This window comes from Euprymna scolopes, chromosome 28, assembly GCF_053919585.1.
Source record: "Euprymna scolopes isolate OS-2025 chromosome 28, ASM5391958v1, whole genome shotgun sequence".
NCBI lineage: Eukaryota > Metazoa > Mollusca > Cephalopoda > Sepiida > Sepiolidae > Euprymna > Euprymna scolopes.
The window spans coordinates 55,137,051-55,158,332 of record NC_136509.1 but is presented as its reverse complement, the minus strand read 5'-3'; the positions used below and the strand labels follow the sequence as shown (position 1 = coordinate 55,158,332).

General features: G+C 32.4%; 1 protein-coding gene across 9 annotated transcripts in view; it reads left to right on the top strand.

The window, feature by feature from the left end:
• LOC145249637 (tripartite motif-containing protein 2-like) overlaps positions 1-21,282 on the top strand; it is a 327,119-nt gene that overhangs the window by 127,845 nt on the left and 177,992 nt on the right. For 2 of the 9 annotated variants that reach the window (XM_080111393.1, XM_080111392.1), the window contains exon 1: positions 411-739. The exons of 3 other annotated variants lie outside the window; for them this stretch is intronic. The gene's annotated coding sequence lies outside the window, so the exon portion shown is untranslated. Of the gene's footprint in view, positions 1-410; positions 740-21,282 lie in introns of those variants that run through there. 4 more of the 9 variants (XM_080111401.1, XM_080111399.1, XM_080111396.1 and 1 more) reach the window with 2 other exon arrangements.

The window sequence follows — 21,282 nt, the reverse complement described above, 5'->3', positions numbered from 1 at the left end:
GGCTGGGGGGCTATTACTTAAAATTATTGGCCCTGATATATTCGAATTACAAATTTAGTCGGTCAGTTTAGGCCTTATCCAGAAGGCGAAGAGACGTGGGGGGGGGGGTCCATGCCCCTCCTAAGCGGGTACCCATATTACAACTATGTGACCAGGATTTTCTCTTTTTTCTTTTGTTAGGTCGAGATCGTATTTACTGTCCGTCCCTCATTCCTACCGGCTGACAATCGTCAAACCTTAGCTGCCCTTTTCTCTGCCCCTTTTCTCACTTTCTCTTACCCCACACCCTATCGAGTACCTCCCCTTTCCCCCATCTCCCCACCCTCTTTCAAATATGTAATAACCTCGTTGTTACACCACCGCCCCCCCCCCTCCCCGGCCGTCAACCACGCATTTAACTTCACTCCCACAACGTTTCCTTTCTTTCTTTCTAGTCTTACTTTAATAACTTTCCGCTCTCTAATCTCTATCACTCTCTCGGCATAGACACTCTCTCTGTTTGATTCCCGGCTCGGCTGTTTTATATATACATACATATATAGATATATGTATATGTATATATATAGATAGATAATACTTAGGTATATGAATTATTTTCGATTGTTTCTACCGGACAAAGCAGGAACATTTAGCACAACTCTGAATGGGTTTTTATTATGATTAATACGCGACATCATAGGAGGATATATTTTCGTTCTGGTGTATTTTTACCGCCTGAAAACAAAGTTAAACAACTCACGTAAGTACATAATAAGTGTCTTTTTTTATTTATTTATTTATTTACTTATTTTTGGTCGGAAAGTTCATTTTGGTTAAAAATAAAAAAAGAACAAAAACAAAACCGTCGCGCTTTTTTTCGTTTCTGTTTTGTTTTCTTTACGACAAATCACCAATCGTTCGTTTTCGTTCTGTTCGCTCTTCACATCTCTTCGTTTGTTTCTCAACTTATGTGAGTTTGTATCTATCGAACAGTCGATCAATCCATATCGATCTCAATACGGTCTAGATACACACTGGCTTAGTATGAAAAAATATTAGTCCTGGCGAGTCCGAAGCATATATATGTCGACTGTTTTTTAAATATAATTATCCACTGACACGTGTTCCGTCGTCTACGACTCATCAGAGTGGCTGAATCTAGCGATATATATATATATATATATATATATATATATATATATATATATATATATGTATATATTTATATACATACCCGTGACACGTTGGGTCACAAGCAAGCACTACTGTATTTTTTCATCGTTCTGCTTGGATTTCATTCGAAAATATATAAACTGTGACCTATCTATTAAGATATTCTTTTTGAAATAACTAAAAATAAGTTTGTTTACTGTTGTGGTTGTTGTTATTATTATTTCCGCCGTCTCAATATTTTTTAAATTCATTTGTAGAAGTAAAGAGACTTTTTTTACTGTCTAACTTACGTGTGTAAGAAACATTAGTGATTTAATCAATATTGAATGACAGAAATAGAAAAAGATGGATAACTTAGAACAATTGGTACTCATGCACTTATTGATTCGTGCTGAAATAATAACGTTATTATTTAAAAAGCCATTCTTAACATGGGAAGAGTTTTGTACCGATTCTGTACTTTAACCTTACAATTGAATAAAAAACATATCATAAAACTTTAATTAAACTTGGGAATACGATTTAAAAAATAGCGCGAATCAGTAAGTGCATTTGGCACCGAACAATTAAAGCCATTTTTTAACATAGCTCAATCCCAGAAGTAAAGTATATTTTAGCTTGCATTTTGTGTTATTGAAGTATACAGGAAACAAACGTTGATCAACCGAGATTTAGTATAATAGATCAGGAGCTTTCTTAATTGTGCCCCCGTTACCATTGCGAACTATTAAGTCTCCCATTTTCTTTGTTTATCCAATATATTTATCTACACACCTGGTGTCCCTGTTATCCAACCTGGTGTCCCTTATCCTTTTCTCTCTAGTCATGGGTCGTCCAGTACATAATTACCCTCTCCCGCGAAGTTTGCTTGTTTGTGTCAGTGCACAGTGAATGACATTATTACATATGGCCACAATAAAGTAATTATTGGCGGACGTTTATGAAATTGATCCCACCTCTAAATTCTAAAATTTATATTTTTTTCTCTCTTTTTTTCACGTCACTCTCATCGATTACAAACTTAACTTTCAGATTAAAAAAAAATTGTAAAACAATATTTTTTATGACTTTTATTCTCGGGGATCAGTTTTCAATTATAAAGTTCTACTAAATTGAACACGTACTTTGTGACCCTCTCGCCGAGAAAAATATTGCGACTCTCTCACGTGACCGGTGATTATTCCCGTTTTAAAAAAAAGGGGGGTTAGGAAGGGAAATTTCTTACCCCCACCCCCTTTTATCCACTCTCTCTCTCTTTCATCTATCTTATCTATTTCATCCGCGTCGTCTTGCTTGAAAGAATCCCAACTATAAGAAAATGGCCATTCAAAGAATGGACCTTTTGCATAATTTTACGGAAAATAATGTTAGTATGCACAGGCAAAATATCCTGTTGCAAGCAACAAGTTGTGTTCTTGTGGACATGCCATTCTAGTATTCAGACATTCAATTTTTTATTTATTTTTTGTTTGAATTGAATATTTGGTACTTCTTGTGAAACTGCGTAAACGGTTTTTTAATGACTGCTCCCTGAAAGCGCATGCACAAAAGGTTTTCATTGATTTATTTAATCACAAAAACTTTTTTGACCCCCCCCCCTTAAAAAAAGGTCAAAAGCATTATTTGAATATGTATGAAAAAATAAATGTAACAAAAATATTTAGTGGCGAAAATATAATAAAATAAAATAAAAACAAGCACGAAATAAAAAAATATTTTAAAAATTTAAAATAAATACACGTTCGATTAAAAATAAAAAGTCTATGAGATATGCACGAAGAAAGTGAAAGAAAACCTTTTGTGCATTAAAAAAAAAAAAAAAAAAAAAATTACGCAGAGCCCACGTTCCCCGTGAAGTACCGAATATTTTTGGAATTTTTTTTCCGACACAAAAATAGGACATAACTGCATCCTCGGAAACCTGTAAACGTCGTCATCGAGTTGGAAAGAAAGTACAAATGTACCTTAACCCCTTTTTGTAAACGGGAATAATAACCGGGTGCAATATTTTTCTCGATGATGGTCACAAAGTACGCGTTCAATTTAGCAGGACATTAGAATTGAAAACCGATACCCGACGATAAAAGTCATTTTTTTTTTTTTTTTTTTTTTTTAGTAATTTTTGGGTAATTTTTTTTTTATCTGAAAACCAAGTTTGTAGTCGATGGAATCACGTGAAAAAAATGTGTAAATTGTAGAATTTAGAGGTTGGGGTCCATTTCCTAAACGTCCGCCTAAGTATGCAGTATACACTAATAATTAAAAAAAAAATAGGTAAAACTATACAAACACCGTGACAGCGAATTACCCCTACCCCTAACCCTAACCCTAACCCCAACCCTAACCCTAACCCTAAACCCTAACCCTAACCCTAATCCTAACCCTAACCCTAACGCTGTCACGGTGTTTGTATAATAATACCAAAAAATAGGTTGAGTTCTCTAAACTAAAATAAAATCTGACTTGTGAGTGACTTAAACCTGAAAGTATAATTGCTGTGAAATAAAGTATTGTTTTATTTCCTCATAAAAATAGAGATCAATTGAAAAAGAAAATATTGTTTAAATTGTAGCCCCCTTTTCCCATGAGATTCTGCTTTTTTAGGCGGTTACGTGTAAACAGCCTTCAAAAAATATTTCAGAATTAATTTAGAATAGCAGCTTTATATTATATATGAATTTATATCATATTACGTTAAAAATTTTTTATATCATATTACGTTAAAAAAAATATTTATATCATATTACGTTTAAAAAAATATTTATATCATATTGTGTTAAAAAAATATATCATATTGTGTTAAAAAAATATATCATATTGTGTTAAAAAAATATATCATATTACGTTAAAAAAATGTATATCATATTACGTAAAAACATTATATCATATTACGTAAAAACATTATATCATATTACGTAAAAAAATTATATATTACGTTAAAAAAATTATATATTACGTTAAAAAACAAAAAATTTATATCATATTACGTTAAAAAACAAAAAATTTATATCATATTGCGTTAAAAAAATTTTTTTTATATCATTATGTTAAAAAAAAATTTATATCATATTACGTTAAAAAAAAAACTTTATATCATATTATGTTAAAAAAAAAACTAATAAGATTTTTATTAAATAAAGCACATGCAGGTGTCTTGTGTATGACAAAAAAAAAAAAATGGAATCTTGAGAAAATCTTCATCATTTCAGTAATTAAGATTTCTCGGTTGAAATATATAAGATAGCGGGTGAATCCGGTAGGATATCCCATCATCAGCTTGAACAAAATAAGAAAATTGAAGAAAAAAAAATAATAATGAGGTGCCTAAATTTAAATAATAATATAAATACGATATAAAAATAAATTTTAAAAATTTATTTTCATATCGTAAAAAGTAGGCACCGCCAAAGCTGGGGGGGGGGGGGGCAGGTAAGTACTTTTTGACGGACTGTTTTTTTTTAAAATCTACCAAAAATCAGATAATTATCCGATCAATACAAAATTTTCAGCGATTATTAAGAGAACAATGAACTTTATAACAGTGTACTTATTTTTCATAAACGATATTTATATATATATATATTTTTTTTTTGCTTACAAAACCCCCCTTGTTTTGAGGGAGTACAAATATGCTTAAAATAATAATCTGAAACTGAACACAACATATTGTGTTGTTGTAAGGGACAGAATTATAGATTAAAAAAAAAAAAAAATTGTTTGCATACCTTATTTTGACGTCTGAATATCAGAATTTCGATTGTGTTTAATTATCCCGCTTTTGAGTTTTGAAGTGTGAAATTCGGTGAATATGTTAAGTAAAATAATTAATTTAAGTTAAGCAAAAAAAAAAAAAAAAAAAAAAAATTTTAATATACGAAAAAAGCCATTTTAAAATCTTTGATAAATAAATTAACAATTTTCTTTTAGCGAGCCGAATAATGCATGACAATTATTAAACAGGGTATGCTTTGAAGAATCGATACAAAAAAAAAATCGGATAAATATTGTGCCCTTTGTGTTAAAAATAGCATCATTTTTTTTGATCCCGTTTGAAAACGTTTGCCGCCTTTCGACTACGGTGGACCAAACGCGCTGAAATAATTTTTTTTTATTCTGCTTTAAATTGCCCCCCCCCCATTTTGGGGAGCCTGGCCTCCACACGCATACACATTAAAAACCAAACTGATACAAATGGTCACCCATCTGGTACTGGTCAGCTAGCAGTATCAGAATTTTTGTAGGAATTTTTTACACCCCTAACACGAAACTGCGAATACAATATAAAAATCTCGTAATTTCTCTGTTAAAAGTGGGTTATTTATTTTCTTTATGGATTATACTTCCAAAATAAACTATTACAGTTGTTTTAAAAGTAATAAAAATATTTTTTTTTTTTTTAAAACAGTAATGAATTTTCCGAACTCAATATTTTTCAATTTTTAAACTCAATATTTTAAAATTTTTAAATTTTAAAAATCTATCAAAATTTTTCTATTGATTCTATTTTTACGATATTTTCAGGGTCAATGTGAAATTTTATGTTCTTTCCAATAAACCGAATATAATATTTTAGACAAACGTTTTTTTTTAAATTCACGCCCCCCCAAGTGTCACCCATTTTCAACTTTCTCTTAAAAAGTAAATAATTAATTTATGTCGTGGAGTTTTATATATCACAAATTGAAGAGAAAAGGTCAATAAATAATATATTCAAATTTAAAAAAAAAAAAAAAAAATCGCTTTTTTAGAAATTTACCTGTAAAGTCCGAAGTTTAAAACCTTATTTTATAAGAACACATTGTTTCTTTTTGTCCTTTTTTTTTTTTTTTTAATGAAACCTTGGTCCTTGCTCCTTTATTTGAAAAAAAAAATTAGGGCTTGAATTACATTTTTCGAGGAGTTATAAGCTTAGAAAGATAGGGGGTCGAATAATTCACGCCTCTCATTTTGAAATGTCTATTAAAAAGTAAATAATTAATTTATGTCGTGGAGTTTTATATATCACAAATTGAAGAGAAAAGGTCAATAAATAATATATTCAAATTTAAAACAAAAAAACAAATCGCTTTTTTAGAAATTTACCTGTAAAGTCCGAAGTTTAAAACCTTTTTAAAAAAAAAAAACACATTGTTTTTTTTTTTGTTTTTTTTTAATAAAACCTTGGTCCTTGCTCCTTTAATTGAAAAAAAAAATTAGGGCTTGAATTACATTTTTCGAGGAGTTATAAGCTTGGAAAGATGGGGTGGAATTATTCACTATTTTCACGAAATTTCTGACACTGCTACTGGTCAGCTTCAGCGTTAATAATACATTGAAATTTTCGTTACTGAAAAATAAGTTTTTTTTGGCCTGTTTGGTCTTCCATAGTTTGCTTTTTATCAAATACAAACGTAAACATTGTCGATCTAGACTCTAGATCGACGCGAAGTAACTGGTTGCTTATATGAATAAGTGGAATTATTTGAAATCCAGGTACTTATATTATAATATTTTTGCATATTCTCATAGAAAATCATCATAAATCTTAGTTAGACAACAAATAAATAAATTAATTATTTCAAAAACCTTTTTTTTTTTTTTTTTTTCAAATATTTATGTACGTTTTTTGTGCAAGACAAAAAATGTCAATTGTTAACTTTTTGGGAAAATTTAACATTTAAAATTTAATTAAAAATAGTAGAAAAAGTTTTACATTATTCTGTTTTCTATATGATAAAATTCAGGGTTTTATCTTTCTGGAAAAAAAAAAAAAAGTTACTCAGAAATAATGGATTTTAATAAATGTAATTTCGTTTTAAAAAACAACTTGATTTTTCGGCCATTTTTGGCGGTGCCTACCTAAAAGTAATAATTATTTAATCTGTTTTATGTAAAATTTCAGCGCACGTACGCACACACACACACACACACACACACACACACGCACGCGCGTGCTCGTGCGGAAATTGATTTCTAAAAACGAATAAAATTACCAATTGGTTGCATATTAAAAGAGGCTGTCTGGTTCGGAAATGGGTAATCATTCGACAATCTCTAATAATTGCGTTCCCAAAATTAAGACAGTGGAAATGGATACAGCTGATGTTAGTACGGAACTGAAGTCACTTAGTATGAAACGAAATACGAAACCATATAGAAATATTTTATTTCAAAAGAAATATTTTAGTTTAACACTCCTTGTTTTACAACGAAACAATTAAAAACATTCTTCCACATTTCTATAAATTTTTCTTTAATATATATTTTTTTAATTTTTAGAATGTCTTCCACAAATTTTATCACATAATTTTGCCATAGCGTTTAGTGACTTCTGTTTAGTATTTACATCAACTGTATCCATTTCCACCCTTACTTTTGGGATCACATTGTTAGATTGCCAATCATTCTAAGTTAAATGCCCGGAAAATTAGGCAAGTAATAATTGCCAATTAAGGGATAAATATTCATTGAGAATTGATTTTTGAACCGTTCTTGCAAGGATATAATTTTAAATACGGCTAAGTGCCACTCAATAATATTTTAAGATAAATATTGAAAAAAAAACAAATAATGTAATTGACTTACGATCTACATAGGTATGAAAAAGCTGTCAAAAAATCCAAATATATAACAAATAACTGTTATCAAAGGCAAGATAAGTTACTCTTCTACCTACTTGGAAAAGGTTTTAGTGGCTTACTCATTTTAAGACGTTTATTTGGTTCGAAAAACATATAGTGTTGAGCGTTACTTGAGAACAACAAAAATGGCCGCGAATCGACACCTAAATGTTTGAAGTTTTGAAAATAACTTAAGAATAAAAAATTATAAAAAGTAGTGTTAGAAACACGCCCAATAAGGGTAGCATCAATTCACGGCAAGTTTTCTTATTCTCAAGTAACACTATATGTTTTTCAAGTAAACGTTTTAAAGTGAGTAAAGCTACTAAAACCTTTTCCAGGTCAGAAGAGTAACTTATCTTGGCTTTGATAATATTTATTTGTTATATATTTTAATTTTTTGCCACTTTTTCGTACCTCTGAATTGTAGAACAAACCCCGGCGGTCCTGGACGGGAATCACCCACCCCCTATATATTAATGACCAATCAATAACAATCCACTGAAAAAATTGCAAAAAAACGAAAGGCGTTTTGGGGAGGTTAGGGGTGTTTATTCCGAAAGCCGTTCTTAACATGGGGAGGGGGTGATTCTTTTTTTTAATTTTTTACATGGTAGTCACCACTTATCAAGGCCCGGAAGCCACTCGGGGATAAGGGTTATTGCATGTACAGTAATCAACGGGATAATATCGTAGTAATCGTTAGTAATGGAGATTTGATAAAGTGTCTTACTTAAAGGGGTGGTTTATCAGGAATTTGTTTATGTTGGACTTGAAGACATCCAATTGGTAGTCAAGTGGGAAACAAGCAAATGGAAGAGAGTTCCACAGGCGTGCACTTCTAAGAAAGAAGCTTTGTTCATGGAATCTACGTTTTGATTTAAGCACAGATAAAGAGTGAGGAAAATTATTGACAGTGGTTTCAGCTAGACGGGTGTTTTTCATGAAATATTGGTGAGGGGGGACCAGAGATTGGAGCTCAGATGAGTACTTGCCATGGAAATGATGATAAAACAAAGACAAGCTCACAACGTCTCTTCTGTGTGAAAGAGGTTGCAGGGAAGAGAAAAGGGCATCCCCCACTAAGCCACGAAGTCTATTTTGTACTCTGTCAAGGCAGGATAGGCTGTTTTTAGCAGCTCCTGCCCAGATGTGGCAGCAGTACTCCATCCTTGGACGTACTTGGCTTTTATATAGATAGAGAATTGCATCAACAGTGAGATATCTTCTGGAGCGGTAGAAGGATCCCACCATTTTCCAGCGATCTTGGCAACAGACTTGATGTACATGTTCCATTTCAGATCAGGAGTAAAGGTCAATCCCATAAGCTTGTCAACACATGGAGCCTCCCCAAGACGACAGCCATCCATTTCAATTGATGTCAGAGCGTTGATGATGTAAAGATAGGAGCTTGGTTTTAGATGCATTAAAAGTAACTAGACACCTTTTCCCCCACTGAGGAGAGAGAATCAGAGAGAACTTTGTCATTTACAGCCTTTGATGTGTTGCCATAGATGGTCGTGTCATCAGCATAGATGTCAACGAATGATTTCAGTATGTGTTTTGGGAGATCGTTGATATAGATCAGGAAGAGAGTTGGGCCCAGGATAGACCCCTGGGGAACTCCAGCATTAATACTGTGGGCCTCTGATTTTTGGTCATCAACCACTACTCTTATGAACCTATCAGAGAGAAACGATTTAATAATTGAGAAAACATTTCCAGTTATACCGTAGCTGGAAATCTTGTGAAGTAGGCCTTTATGCCATACCTTATCAAAGACTTTTGATATGTCAAGAGCAATTGCCCTAGAAAGGAAGCCTTTGTCGAGAGATTCACTAATCCTATGAGATATAACCGTTAGCACATCTGCTGTAGATCTAGCAGAACAGAAACCATATTGCATATCACTAAGTTATTTCTGCTGAGGTGGTTAACTACTTCTTTATTTAATATGGATTCCAGCAACTTACTCATGACACACAGGAGACTTATTGGTCTGTACTGAGAGGGAGATGACTTATCACCTGAATTCTTAAATACAGGGCATACTGATGACGTTTTCCAGAGTGTTGGGAAGCACTTCTCCTTAAGGAAACGCTTAAACAGTTTTGTAAGTATGGGGGCAAGTTCTGATTGAAGCTTTTTCAACACTATAATTGGAATGCTATCAGGGAATCCAGGTTCTTGATTAGCTTAGCGACCTCACATACAGATATTTGTATGTTGCATAGCATGTTGTCTGTTATAGGAGGAAATACAGGGAGTTGATGGCCTTCGTCGCTTAGGGTAGAATTTGCTGCAAAGTTCTTGACAAATAGTTTGGCCTTGTTTGATGCTGATGAGATGACCTCAGGTCCATTGATGATGGTTGGGATAGAACGCACGCTTCTGTTCAGGATCCTGTTTGCTATTTGCCTAAACTGGTGGGAACCAATCTGCTGTTCAGCTACTTTGGATTTAACGGACTGAGCATATAGCTCTCTTGCATTTTTTATTACTCTTTTACAGTGGTTGCTGGCATTCCTGAAAGCAGCTTTAGTCCCAGTACATCTATTATGATGGTAGTTATGGAAAAAGTGATTTCTGTGCGCGATGGCAGCAGCACATTCTGGGGAGAACCATGGCTGGCTGTTAGGTTTTTGCTTGAATTTTTTGGATGGTATGAATCTGTCTATGCCCACAATTATTCATTCGGTCAGATCTGATACTATAGAGGACACATCCTTTTTAAACATGGAATGCAGAGGGAGATCAGATATAAATGTACGGAAGCTATCCCAGTCAGCCATAGAGTATCGATATACAGTACGGTGGCGAGGTACGTCTGAAGACTTATTGCATTTCATTTTTATCTTAACTGATACAACTGATCCCAGAAGAGAAAGAACGGAACATGAACATAGCTCAGGGGAAGTTGTGAAAAAAAAAGTCTAGAAGGCTTGCATACTGACCAGTAGTATCGGGCACACAGGTGGGTTCGTGAACAATCTGAGTGAGGTCATATGCAATGGCAAAATCATGGCAGAACCTCCCCTCATCATCTGTCTTATTTGAGTGGGTCAGCCATTCCACATTATGGATATTGAAGTCACCGCAAATGTGAATGTTAGCTGAAGGATGAGCAGACAGGATGTGGTCAATTTTCTTAGATATACTCTTAAAGATAGTAACCCCGCTGTTGTGGGGGTGATAAAGGGTAAATATAAATGCGGTGGTGTAAACAAGTGCAACCCAGAAGCACATATAAGGTAAATTAGGGTCTTCTTTGAGGTATCCCTACCACACGGAAAGCCATCTTTAATGTAGGCGCATATTCCATTCCCATGACGATTTTGGAGGTCAGATTTAGATGTTAAGTTAGAGTATCCTTTAATTATGAAGGGAAGTGGTTGGCCCTTTGCCAGTTTCGCTTAGGAAGAAAATGTCCAGTTTTGTCTCCTGTAACATGATTTCAACCTCTGGAAGGTTGGAACGTAGACCCCTGATGTTGGAGAAGGAGACATGGTAGTAGGGGTCTACATTGGAGGATGGGGTTCTAGGTTTATTTATGGTTTTTTTCTGGAGATATTTCATGTTGAGGTTTTGGGATTTGTGGAACAGGTCGACAGGCTTGGTTAGAGCAGGACAGAGAGGGAAAGTAAGAGAGAAAAAGACAGGAATTTTTTTTTTTGTGTAGCACATAAGGTAAAGCCGTAACAATTACCCACTAGTATGGCATCGAGATGCCCCACCAGATTCTCATTCAGGTCCACCCAAACCCCAAATAATTACTGTTATTTTATAGCAAATAACATCAATTTTTCTAAGTGTTTGTTCTAAGAATATGGTTATTTTATTTTTCTATTGTATTAAAAAATAGTAAATTAAAATACTAACAAGATTTTGTCGGTTTAAATTAAGTGAGCCATTTTAATATTTGGCTTTGTTCAAGTTAAGTCTGTGATTGTTTACAAAAGATTAAGGAAATGGAATGACAGTTTTATCAAATTCAACTGGTAAACATAAATCAGAAAGAACATTTTCAGGGCATTCAACGGGAAGTAAAACGGTCCGCACAAAACGGAAACAGATCCTTTGTAAACAATCACAGACTAAATTTGAACAAAGTCTAATAAAAATATTAGGCTTTGTTCAAATTTAGTCTGTAATTGTTAATAGTTGAAAAAATCAATTACTTTGTAACTGTTGTGAATTTGAAAGAAAATTAAGTCTTTAAACAATCGAATAAAACAAGGATTTAAATTAAAAGATTCTTGAAAAAGGTCAAATAGATATAGCTATTTTTTGATAAACTTCTGGTAATCTCCAAGGTAAGCGTTATGATTATCTAACGTAAAAAATAATGTTTTTGTCGGCAGTAAAAATGTTTTTTTGTTAAATATTATGACATGAGTCATTACTACTTAAAAATTATTTTATTTTAAGCATTTTATGTTGAGCAAATCACATTTTAAATGTGTCCAAAGTCCGTGAACCAATGCCAAGATGGCTGTCTATTATGAAACTTTGAACTTCATGAAAAGCCTTGACCTTGCTAACCAAAAAAACAAAATGTTATCAACGGAACGAAATGAGAAATTGATTCCAAAATATTTTTATAAAAACACAATCTAAAAAAATTTTATTAAAAATTAAAATGATAGTTATTTATTCTAAATAAATTATTTTTATTAACACATTGCTTTAAATAAAATATTTTTATGAAAAACTGTTTTTGGTACATAAAATATTTTTGTATAAACATTAAATCTAAAAAAAGATGTAAGTGAAATAACATTTCCTTATTCTAAATAGATTATTTTTGTTAACACATTGTTTTCAATAAAATATTTTTATGGTTGTTTCTCAAAGTGTGCCTTCTGTTTCAAACTTTCAATTTTCAAACTATCAATTTTGTCTTGTTGCGTTTTTTGTTTCATATTCTGGCGATTCGCTTTTTGGATCATTGAGTTGCGTTTTCTTTATTTGGAGCAGCCGATTTACCACTATCTTGACATTGGTACACGGATTTTGGACACATTTAAAATCTGATTTTTTCTACTTAAAATAAATAAATTTTTAAGTCGAAATCTCATGTCATAATATTTAAAAAAGCAAAACATTTTTACTGCTGACACAGAAATATTTTTACGCTAGATAATCATCACGCTTACTTTGAAGATTACCAAAATTCTAGTATTTCTTGTCATTAAATAAACTTCTTACCCAGTTTTCCTAAATTCGTATATGCCTCCCCACACACACACATACCATAATAAAATTTAAAACATTTGTTTTATGTACTTTATTGGTATTTGTGTCATGGATGACCAACTGCAAACTTATTAAAAAGTTGATTTTTAGGAGTATCCGGGTTTGTTTCAAATGAATTTAAAATTGTCGCCGGCAAATAGTTTTCGTGATATTAAGATCTACATTTTCCGATGTATTCCTTATAAATTCACTGGTTGCCATTTTGAATATTGTTGTCTACAAGTCAATCCTACCTCGTTTTTGAAAACAAGTCAACCCAGTCTTGTTAACTGAGGAGGGTTGCCATTCCTTACTCTTGTCCAGCGCAAGGAAAGTTTTTTTTTCTTCTTTTTTTTTATTTTTTAGATTTTTATTTCTCTCTTTTTCTTTGAGGGGTTTTAAATTTCCATTTTTTTTCCTCTCATTTCTAATTAAGTTTGGGGGGACACGAGGTAAGGAAGTGGCATAAATGAGAGAAGAAAAAAGGGAAAATTTGAATCCTCCCTGTAATTCCCCCACCATCATACAAAAAATTAACGAAAAAATTGCGAAAACAAATATGGCGACCAGTGAAAACAATACGAAATATAGACCCAAATACCCATAAAAATCAGCTTTTTAAAGATAAGTTTTTAGTTGGTACTCTACCGCACATTGACCATTAATTATTGCCCTTAGAGTGAAAAATGAAAAGTCTTTAAAAAGGGATGTGCGTGTTCTCATCGAGTGGTTCTAATATGGTGATCGATCTATGTATCAAAACTGTGCACACACGTAAGTATACTAAAGAGTTTTTCTGTTAATTTAAAAATTGTAGAAGTTTAATGATTGCGTATTAAAATAAAATCATCCTTTGACGTGACTTGAAAAATAAATGTGTATATAAAATAATCGGAAAATGGTAAATTTCAAGCGAAATTTTAAAAAGAGGCTAAACTGCTTTAAAAAAGGTTAAATTTGCGAAATTTGGCTTAAAAACGTTGAGTGAGTCTAAAATGGGTGAATTTACTAGAACGTTACATTAGAAACTGAGCATCCCCTACAAATATTTAAATATTGACATTTTTTCATTTTTTTTTAAATCTGGGAGATTAGTGTACATTTGATAATAATCCACTGAAAAAAATGAAAAAGAAAACGAAACTAAAAAATGGGGGGGGGCTCGTACATGTAGATCAATCTCTGTCCCATCCCCGCTATTAGTATCCTTTTTCCTTAAAAATATAAAATAAGATAAAAAAACTTGTAAATCAGATTTTGGTGAATGTTACCTTACTCTACAACAACACGATTACTCTAATTTAATTTTTTTTTTTTTTTTTTTTTTTTTTTTTTTTTTTTTTTTTTTTAGAAGTATTCAAAATCGCTGACAACGAATCTGATAATCAAACCCATTGCAAATTTACCGTTTGCCCGGTATGAACCCCTGAACCCTGGGACTATTTTGCGCTATTTCACTGCCTTCAGTAGTGTTTTCTTATAGTGAAGTGACTTATCACATCACGGAGGAATCTTTAGCAGACATTTGAACTAACAAGTTTTTAAAGGGTGTGGTTCATTTTGTGTGGGTGTTACATAGTTTTTAATGCTTTTTAATTGATCTAAAAATTAAGTTTTCACGAGCGGTTTACAAAAGCATATTGTTTGTTCTTTTTTTTGGGGGGGGGGGTATTCAATTATAGAACTTGTATAGTTCAACAGGTGCTTCTGAAGTTTAATTAACCGTTTTTCCATAAGTAACATGCCGACATTTACCAAGTAGAACACCGTTTAACATTTTACAAAAATTCTGTTTACATTGGGGAGAGGCCAGGGGTGGTGGTGGCGGCTGGTCGCTACCACCACCTCTGCCCCTTCACTGCCCTTCCCTGAGATGGCATAAAATAGTCCCAGGGTCCAGGGGTTCATACCATGCAAACGGTAAATTTGCGACGGGTTTGATTATCAGATTCGTTGTCAGTGACCTCGAATACCCTTAACAATCCAAATTAGAATGATCAGTGTTCTGTTGTAGCGTAAGGTAACATTTACCCAAATTTTAATATTTTATTGTATTAACAGAATGAAAAAAAAAAACAAAAAAATTAATGAAATATGACACTTATTAAATAAAATAACAGGAAAGTCTTAGGAAATTACTTATTGAAAAATATTAGTACACCGAAATTTACAAAAAATAACTGCATATTTTTATTTTTAAGTAGACGAATAGGCACTGCCAAACGAATGTGAAGAATTGTGAAAAACAGTACATATGATCCCGTGACGTCAGACTTGTGTTAACTATATGAACTATGGAAAAGCAGAAGCAACTTAATGTTTTTTAAAACCTTTGTTTATCTTCTTCAAACTGCAATTAATAATTAATCTTTGTTATAATTTTGTTAGGTTTTAAGAAAAGTTTAATGATTAATAATATAAACATTTGTATATTAAATATTACATACGGTTTTACTGAATATGTACGAGTGTTCATTTGGTTAATTACTGGCTTTCATACTTTTGTTTGGAAAAAAGAGGCAAACAAGATATGAGAATGGGTCTACAAAATGTTTATTTTTTTGTGCAATAATATTTTTAATCAGTTTTAATCTGGCGATAAAATAGCTGGTGAGAGCCATGTTTATATTAAAACTTAATATTTAAAAAAAAATTTAAACACAATTAAAAAATAAGGTTGTAATGGAACATTTTGAAATAATGGAATTTTAATCGTTTTAATTTTTTTAAAATTAATTAATTTTTAGGAAGTTTCTTTTTCTTGGCAATTCAACTGATAATATTATATATTAATTAGAAAAAACGCTATTAAAAAAAAACATAATATTAAATTCATATCAATTTTTTAATGTCAACTTCAAGGTAAGTTTTAGTTCAATATGTGTATTCAAATTTAAAAAAAATGAGTATTTTTTTTTCTTATTTGAACTCTTGTTTCATAATAAATAGAAATTTCGAGCGATGTAAATATATTTTGTTCAAATTTCGAAAAAATAAATAGTGGGGGGGGGGGTACACACTAAAAAAAATATTTCCTCTCATATATTTTACAGAAACTGCATTTTATGTGATTTCATTCTAAAATGGATAAGTATGGAAAATTTCACGAAAATCTGACAATTAGTTGATTTTTGCTAGATTTATTAAACATGGGTATGTTTTCACGTTCGGAATGCTTACTACACTGTGTATCAAATTATTAACAAGGTTACATTTTTTAAAATATTTAAGGAACGAGTGAAGAAAAATCTATGAAACTTTGAAAAAGTGCTTACAATACTATTCAGCTACTCCAGTCAGAAAATAAAAGTATTTAACACAGTATTAGCGAAACTATGGCAGAAGACAGGAATATCTGTTGATTTCAGTGTGTCATGTTATTAACGAGGTTGAGAAAAAAACAAAACAATATACCTATAACTTGTTTATTGAAATAATTTTCAAACATTAAATGAACTAGGAAAAATGCTCAGAACACAATAACTACATAGCAATTTCTACGTTGACATAATTAGTAGAGGATACGCAATCTTTTTTTATAAATGACTTGTAAAAGAGGTTGGTCCACAGAATTAGTAAAATTTGTGTTTTCGTCAACAATTATTCCTTGCGATACCTCTTGGAGAGCATCTCACAACTCCTCTTTGCTCTTAAATTGGCATCCACTTGCATAGAGACGACGCTTCATGATATTCCAAAGGTTCAAATTTGGTTAATTCACAGGCCACTCCATCTTCCGTAGCCCAGAGAACCCCAGTTGTTGCAAACACTCTTTGCTTTTGTTTGCTGCATGCGAGAGAGCATTATCCTGCATAAAAATAATGGTTCTTCTGAACGTCAACCTTTGCTTCTTCAGCTATGGTTCTAAGTGCTCCTTCAGAAAAGCTATGTAAGCATTTGACGTCATTTTTATGCCTTCTGAGACTTTCCATGGGCCAACTAAGTACCTCCAATAATTCCAGCCCAAATCATTATCCCACCACCACCCTGTTGGCGTCTTAAATGCTGATGACGATATTTTCCATCTAGGACCGATCCCTTGCACCCACCATCTGGGCCACCAAGAGTGACACGCACTTCATCCATGAACAAAACTTTGGAAAAATCCGTTTTCATGTTGTCTTTCAATCGGTTTTGTATGTGATGTTGCTTTAATGGAGGCTTTGTCACAGGCCTAACAGACTGTGCCACTTTTTTCAGAAGGCGATATCAAGTACTTTTTGAGACATTCTTCAATCCACCTTGGTCAAAGACTTCTCGACTTGTCTGGACAGAGTTCTTAACTTCACGTTTAATTTGGAGTAGAGAACGGTTTGAAACAACTCTAGATTTTCCTTTATCAGCTCTCTTACATACCTTTGTAGGGTTCTTGACAAAATTCTTCACAGTTTGATGGTACCTTCCTATCATTTTCGATATTTCGAAGGTAGTTTTACCTTTTGCTAGCTGTTCTGCAATAGTACTCTTTTCATAACTAATCAAACCACCTTTACGACCCATTTTATTGATGAAACAAACTGCCTTGTTAATAATTTGACACACCTCAAATACTGTGGATTCAGCAATTACGATGGCAAGTTGTTTACATTGCGTGGAACAGTACGAAAATTTCACAGTATGTGCAGCTCAGTATTGCCAACGTTTCCGAAGCTTTTGATACAAAACTACCGGTAAATTTCTGAAACTGGTAAAAAAATGTTATTTCGTTAATAATTTGGCACGTTATTTTAAAGCATCAGTTATGCAAACAAGATTTTCGTCTTGCAATTTCATTATTTTCATACAATGAAAAAAATTTTTTTTAATTATTACTAGTTTATTTTGCCCTTCTTCTTTTAAATGGTAAAAAGTTATATTGATAATATTAACTCATAATAAAGTTACATCGTGTTACATATGGGAGGGGGTAATTCTGTGATAAATTTTGGAGGCGCCTATAGACCATATCCGAAAATATCAAAGATTCGCATTACTTGTAGTTAAAAACAAAATAAATACAATAAAGTAATAACACAACACATTAATTGGTGCTTCTTCATTATTAAAACGAAATTCAAAAACTGAAATATTGGATTTCAAGTGAAACCAATGGTATCTACTAAATTGTCATTTCATAGTAATGAACATATCCAAAAATTTTGACTCCTTAATAAAGAAGGTAATTATTTTCTGAAATCTTAATTGGCAATTTAGCAAAACTCAGTTTTCACTAACTGTCTTCGAAAACTGTTTACATTATAATTAGCTTTCTACCTTTTTATTTTCTCAGAATTTTTGGATATGTTCATTACTGCGACATAACAATTGGTTTTACTTGAATTCAATATTTCAAATTTCGTTATTATAACAAAGAGACACCGATTAAAACATTTCTGGAAGTAAAAAAAAATTGAGATTTGGCACTTGTACATTACTTTATAAAAAATCACACTCATTTCAATAATGACTGTTCCAAACTATTAATAAATTCATATATTTTCATATTAATGAAAAATTTCATTCATTTCAGAATTTTGACTGTTTGAACTATAAATTTTTAATGGATTTTTTTTTTTTTTTTTTCGATGAGGTCTTCTTGAATTGTCTTCTTCTGTTCTGAAAGTTCTTAAAAATGAATAAAATTTTTTCCAAAATAACAATACTGCACAAATGCCTTTTATTTATATAAACTGCCATAACTAGTTTCTTAACCAATATTACATAATTCTTGTGTTGAACAGATGATCTGCAGCAGATGTGCTTACAGTTATATCGCATAGGATTAGCGAATCTCTCGACGGAGGCTACCTTTCTAGGGCAATTGCTCTTGACATATCAAAGGCCTTTGATAGAGTATGGCATAAAGGTTTACTTCACAAGATCTCCAGCTACGGTTTAGCTGGAAATGTCTTCTCAATTATTAAATTATTTCTCTCTAATAGGTTCATAAGACCTCATGTTTTGACAAGCTTCTGGGCTTAACCTTTACTCCTGACCTTAAATGAACACATACATTAAATCCGTTGCCAAGGCTGCTGGAAAAATGGTGGGAGCCTTTTATTGATCCAGTAGATATCTCACTGCTGATGCAATTCTCTATCTATATAAGAGCCAAGTACGACCAAGGATGGAGTACTGTTGCCACATTTGGGCAGGAGCTGCTAAAAAGGACTTATCCTGCCTTGATAGTTCAAAATAGATTTCGTAGCCTCGTAGGGGATGTCCTTTTCTCTTCCCTGCGACCTCTTTCTCACAGAAGAGATGTTGTGAGTTTGTCTCTGCTTTATCGTTATTTTCATGGCAAGTCCTCGGCTGAGCTCCAATCTATGGTACCCCCTCTTGTACAGTTTAATCAAGACATTAAAAAATGAAAATATCGAAAAAAAAGTTATATTGTACGTATCCGTTATGGAATGAACTTCTCTGAAAAAAATTTCCACTTAATTTGATCAAGGATTTTTTTTTTTTTGTCTTTATTAATTTTTTTACAGTGAAAAAAACAATTTGTTATGATATCAATCAGAAGGTAGCCATGTTTCGATTTTTAGGAAGAAAAGCTATGATTTAACATGGGGAGGGGGGTGTCGGTGTTTCGGACTGAGTTATCTCCTCTGTAGCGTTTTCTAAAAATCCAAGCATTTTAAAGCTAAAATCTTCAATATAAGCATGAAAACAATGGAATATTTCTCCTAAAAGTATATAAGAAACTAAAACCACGTTTTTCAAGTATGGGTAAGCATGTTGTTTCCTGATCCATATCATTTTATTGGAAAGATATGTTGTAGCTCAAAAATTGTATTTTCTTGGCTTTTAAAAATAATGGCATGCAAACGTATTGGTATTAAAATCAGTTAAGTATGTATGATGCAGTAGGACATTTTTTTTTAAATAGCCGACATCAGGTTTCTGGCAAAAAAAAACGAAATGGACATTACCTACGTTTGATATTCTGTTTCAACTTTTTTGATCAACAAGCCTAAGTAACGTCCATTTTGTTTTTTGACTAGAACAAATGTTTTTTGGGTTTTTTTTTTTTTTCCTATTTCATACATAAAATTTATAATTGATTTTTAACACTAACATTAACGTTATAATCATAATTGATTTTAACACTAACAGTAGCGTTAAAAGAAAAATACAATTTTTGAGCTACTGTTTAGTTTTTCTGATAAAGTTGCATGGGTTGAGAAACTACCTGATTACCCAAGTATGAAAAATATATCTTCTTCTATATATCTTCTATCTTCTATATATATAAAAGGCAAAATGTGTGTGATCATTTCGTGTATGTCTTCAAAAGGCTTCTTTCACACGCGTTCCCGGGGTTGTTACTATCGCTTAAAACTGTGTATATGGGTCCTATATTATAATATCTAGGAATTAGAAAAGCGCGTAGCGTATAGATTTATTTACCTCGATTTTTACAAAATTATTGCTATTTTGGCTTCTCACGTGTTGATTGGGCTTTTTAGTATAAATATGTGAAACTAAACTCAAACGACGTCTACTCGGCCTCGTTTAGCCCTTGGGCCAGGATCAAAATTTTAAAAGCAATAAAATATATAAACAGGATCAAAATGTAGTATCTGTTCTGGCAGATACCCCACATATAAGACCTTGGTCAATGTAGGGGCAACCCTTCATACCAATTGTCACTATCCAGCTCCCCTACTCCCCGGGGAGTTGGTCCCCATTTTCCCTTCACTCCTCACATTAAAAATCGGCCTTGTGCCTAATTTTCTCGGTGGGGGAGCAAATAAATACCTTCTCGGCATTGGGAAAAACGTCCAGAATCAATCAGCTTTGATCAGACACCCCTCCCCAACATCTGTGGGGGAAAGAAACAGTTAAATTTGGGTAAACAAACCCAAACGCTGTGTGACTTCTATTTGACCTTCTTAATTAGGTCAAAGTTAACTTTTATTGAGCACGCCTCTTTTTATAGTTAAATAACCTGCTTAACATTGTCTGTTGTCTCTGTGGGTCAATGATTAACGTAGCAGGTACTTTTTTTTCACACATTAATTTCCAACTCAAGGGTAGGGTTCGATTCTCATACTTACCTACCAAAACATTTATTTTATTATTACCCCCCCCCGGAGTTTTGATTTACCTCAAGACACCCGGGCATCGCCGAGTGCCCCCTGCTAGTTTGTAATAAAATTCTCTTTATGAATACGAAAAAAAAAAAATTAATATATATTTAAATGTTGGGATCAAAATACATTTTTTATCTAATAAGTCCAAAATTTACCTAAGATGTGGCCGTGTAGCAATTTTATTTCATTTATTTATTTTTTTTTTTTTTTTACAATTT